The sequence below is a fragment of the Callithrix jacchus genome, chromosome 12 (assembly GCF_049354715.1).
Source record: "Callithrix jacchus isolate 240 chromosome 12, calJac240_pri, whole genome shotgun sequence".
NCBI lineage: Eukaryota > Metazoa > Chordata > Mammalia > Primates > Cebidae > Callithrix > Callithrix jacchus.
In genome coordinates, this window is record NC_133513.1 from 102,931,584 (window position 1) to 102,936,557 (window position 4,974).

The window sequence follows — 4,974 nt, forward strand, 5'->3', positions numbered from 1 at the left end:
ATTGGGTGACTCAAGTTCCTCCTGTCATGCTTTCAGAAATATGTACACCCTAGTTTGAGAAGCAGGAGATTAAGATAGATGCAGAATGAGTTCTCACTTCATGCTTCACCAGCCAACTTCCCTCTGTCTGTACTCCACACCCACTCACAGCCTCAACCCTCCCAACTTACTGCTAAAACTCTTCCTTACCCCTGTTTTCTCTTCAATCCTGGTTTTGTTTTCCTAACTAATCTAAATTTTATATTGAAACTTCACTCAAAATATCTTTAAGAAAAAGAAATCCGCTGCAAAACTCTTCCAACAGTATTTGAGGTCATGAAAGTTTCAAGGGGCACCATCATTCATCCACACTGTGTTAGCTTCTTCTGTCTCATCCCTGTCATCTATGACAATAGACTCTCAAAGGGATGTAGCTTGTTTCTTTAAATCTTGAAAACCACCCAAACTAATGCAGTGGTCAATTCATGTTGCTTGGGTTCTGAGCGGTCAGCTGAGTGTTCTCCTCTGTGTTTGAAGGACACTGTAAATGGAACACATGTTTTCAATTGCTTCTTCAGAGCTCTGATCTGCCTAGCCCTTCTCTACCCCCATTGCTTGGGCCCTGAATCAGTCCTCACCATCTCTTGTGCAGGTTATTTCTCTAGCGCCTTCCATGGGTTTTCTTGTCTTTCTATTCTACCCTCCTCGAAGCTGCTAAAGTGGCTTTTCTAACCCAGAGGTCAGCCCGTACTTCTCCCTTGCTTAAAACTTAGGTGGCAACAATCTATAACCATGGGCAAGGACATTCTGTTTCCCTTAGAAACATGAGTCAAAGAAGCCAGACACAAAAAAAAGTACACACATTAAACCATAAAACCCACAAAACCAGTCTATGGGGTTAGAAGTCAGGATAGTGGTTCCGCTTGGCAGGGATGTGGAGCAGTGGTGATTCGTAGGGAGCACGAAAGGAGTTTCTGATAGGTGGTTAATGTTCCATTTCATGATCTGAGTGCTGGGAAAATAGATAGGCTCAGTTTACGCAAATCCATCCAGCTGTCCACTTATGTTTGGGTCACTCTTCTCTAAGTCTATTCCGTCAATTAAAAGGTATAAACAAACAAAAAACATTGGCTGATTTCCCTTAGCATAATGCCCAGTCATTCTCATATCTTCTGCCCATTCCCTCCACCAATTATCTACCCGATGAAACAGCCACGCCGGATCACCTGAGGTTCTGCAAACACAGCATGCTTCCCATTTTCTCCTGATGCTGCTCACTTTGCCAGCAAGCCCTTCAACTGGAAGACCACTTATTCTTTGAGGCTCCACTCAAAGATTACCCCCTCCATGAGATTTCTTCCTGACTTCCCTCAGCAAAATTAATTACTTTGTATTTCCCTTCCTATCTTTCCTGTATATATAACAAGACGCATGCTCTGAAAAATATGAGTTATACTTAATGGGGCAATAGGATTAGAATACGGGGTTGGGAATGGTCTGGAAAATCCAGGCTGTGTATAACACCTTGTATTACAGTAATTTCTCTGGATTTATCTCTCCATCTGGACCAGGAGTTCTTAATCATTTCTGTGCCATGAACCCCTTTGGCAGACCAGGGAAGCCTATGGATCTCCTTTTTTTTTTTGAGACACAGTTTCACTCTTGTTGCCCATGATGGAGTACAATGGCCCAGCCCGGTCTCAGTTCATTGCAACCTCTGCCTCCCGGGTTCAAGTGATTCTCCTGTCTCAGAGTCCTAAGTAGCTGGGATTTCAGGTGCCTACTACCACACCTGGCTAATTTTTGTGTTTTCAGTAGAGACAAGGTTTTACCAGGTTGGCCAGGCTGGTCTTGAACTCCTGGCCTCAAGCAATTGGCCTGCCTCAGCCTCCCAAAGAGCTGGGATTACAGGCTGGAGCCACCGTGCCCAGCCCAGATCTCCTTTTTAAAGTAAGTTTTTTTTTGTTTTTGTGTTTGTTTGTTTTTGAGACAGAGTCTCGCTCTGTCACCCATGCTGGAGTACAGTGGCACAATCTTGGCTCACTGCAACCTCCACCTCCCAGGTTCAAGTGAGTCTCTAAAGTTTTACAACTATAAGTGCATAAATCATGTACAGCTCAATGAATTTGTACAAACTGAATATATTCATAATTACTAGCATTTGGATCAATAATTAACCCCCAAGTCCACTTTCTCCCAGCCACCGCCCCACAAAAAAAGCAAACTATTTTGAAATTAGTCTGTTTATAGACTTTATGTAAATGGACAAATATAGTATGTTCTCTTTTGTATCTGGTTTCTTTTGACCAACCTTATGTTTGTGAGATCCATCCACGTTGCTGAATGTAGCGATTGTTTATTCATTCTCATCTCTGGGTGGTGTTTCATTGCATGATTATACCACTGGTGATTTATTCATTCTTCTATTGATGGACATTTACTTTGTTTTCAGTTTTTATTTAATGAATAGTGCTATTATAAACATCCTCACACACATAATACAGTACATATATGTACTCATTTCAGAACACTTTTTTTTTTTTTTTTGAGAGTGAGTCTCACTCTGATGCCAGGCACCAGACTGGAGTACAGTGGCATGATCTCGGCTCACTGAAACCTCTGCCTCCCAGGTTCAAGCAATTCTCCTGCCTCAGCTTCCCGAGTAGCTGGGACTACAGGCACATGCCACCACACCCAGCTAATTTTTGTATTTTTAGTAGAGATGTTGGCTAGGATGGTCTTGATCTCTTGACCTCGTGATCCACCCACCTCAGCCTCCCAAAGTGCTGGGATTACAGGAGTGAGCCACCGCGCCCGGCCGGAACACTTTTAAAATGAATAAAATACATAGGAGCATAAAAGAAATAAATGTGCAGCTTTCAAAATACAAAAAAAAACGGATATAATTACATATTTGCTTCATTAACATAATTTCTATATCTAGCAGTGAGTCTAATAACTATTATAATTTCAAAATAATGATGTGCATAAATGACATTTTAAAATTTCTGCCAAACTACCATATGCTATGAAAATATCTATGATTTATCTTGGTAACAAAGTCACAGATATTCTGAGTACTTCTGTGCTTTGGTGAATACTTATACAATTGAAGGAAATGCTAAATTTTAGTTAGAGGTTGGTGGAAAATAGACATGTGATTGTCTTTCCCCATCCTAATTTAAGAAGTCTCTGAATTCTATTAGGTTAATAACCTCTCATCTAAACTTCACCCCCTTAAAAGCAGGCATCATATCTTGACCATATTAAAAATGCAGAATTTGGCACAAAACTTGGCACACAGTAGGTGCTCAAATATTTTTTGAATGACAATAGCTAACTTTTACGGAGAATGTATTATGTGACAGATTCTATGTTAGGTACTTTAAATATTCTTAAATCCTTTTGTTTACTGCCTCCGTTTTATTGCTGAGAAAACAAAGACTTGGATAAGTTACAGGAATTGCCATGATTTTATAGCCAGTGTGAGGACAGGAATTTAAACGTAAATGTTTCTGACTCCTAAGCCCCCAGCTGACTGCTAACTTCTATGTTTCACTGCTGACGATTGAATGAAGAGATGAATGAATGAACGAATGAATAAACAACCAACTACACACTCTACTCCACTAATTTTCACAACTAGTGGAACAATTTCAAGAAGCAACTAGCAGGAATTAGTAATGCCGGGTGGTTGTTGAATATTTCCTTGCAGGAAGCAATTTGACTTCCTGAAAAAAATTAAACTCAAATGCTCATTAACACTGTTCTTTAATCAAATGAACTGGCATCTGGCAAATGTTAGATGACAGATGTTTGCAGTGCCTGGCTTTAGCAGGCAAGCTCCTGGGCCACAGATCCTTATTCATCATAACCAGTACTCAGCCCCAAGTGCACACATCAGGTTTTTTGTGGGAAATTATCTGATGATCAAGTCTCACTTCCTTTCAAGGAAAACACTCATAATGGTCACATGCTAGTTTGGACATTTTGCCGTATCTGAGATCCAAAGGAAACAGTGGAGGGATATAAAGGAACCCTAGGATGGCAAGAGTTCCATTTTTTTTTTTTTGAGATGGAGTTTCGCTCTTGTTACCCAGGCTGGAGTGTAATGGTGTGATCTCAGCTCACCGCAACCTCCACCCACTGGGTTCAAGCAATTCTTCTGCCTCAGCCTCCCGAGTAGCTGGGATTACAGGCACACGCCACTGTGCCCAGCTAATTTTTTTTTTGTAATTTTTAGTAGAGACTGGGTTTCACCATGTTGACCAGGATGGTCTCGATCTCTTGACCTCGTGATCCACCCACCTCGGCCTCCCAAAGTACTGGGATTACAGGCTTGAGCCACCGCGCCCGGCCAAGTTTATGACTATTGATGAATGCTGAGTGTATGATAGAATACATTATTTGCTGGGAAGAACAATGGCAAGGAAAACCTAGCTGCTCCTCCCCACACCTCCCCACCCCCCACCAAGTGGAAAACTACTTCCGGCATTCCAAAGTGGCAGGACAATGTATAAATATCATACACCAGTTAAAACAATTCTTTGATCTGACCCTGCCCCCGTGGCTCCCTCGTGGAGAATACTTTTCAGCTTGGTTGTAATCAGTGGTAAGCGGGCAACAGCTGCCTACTTGGTATATTTTGTGTCATGAGAAAGTACAAAACACCTGTTTGTTAATAATAATCACGGGTTCAGAGAGAATAACTACATGGATCGGACTCTCCTCTGGGCCTTCAGCCTGGAATACTGTCAGCCCCTGAGGCTTTCAGTTTGGAAGGCTGTTGGTCCACTGGACAGACCCATTTTGCTGTTCTGTCTGGGTGTCTGCCTCTCATTTCCTTCAGCGCTGCCTGGGTGGGGGTCTCTCCGGCTCTCTGTATGAGGGTCTTTCTTTTTTTTATGAGACGGAGTCTTGCTCTCTCTCCCAGGCTGGAGTGCAGTGGCACCATCTTAGCTCACTGCAACCTTTGCCTCCCAGGTTTAAGGGATT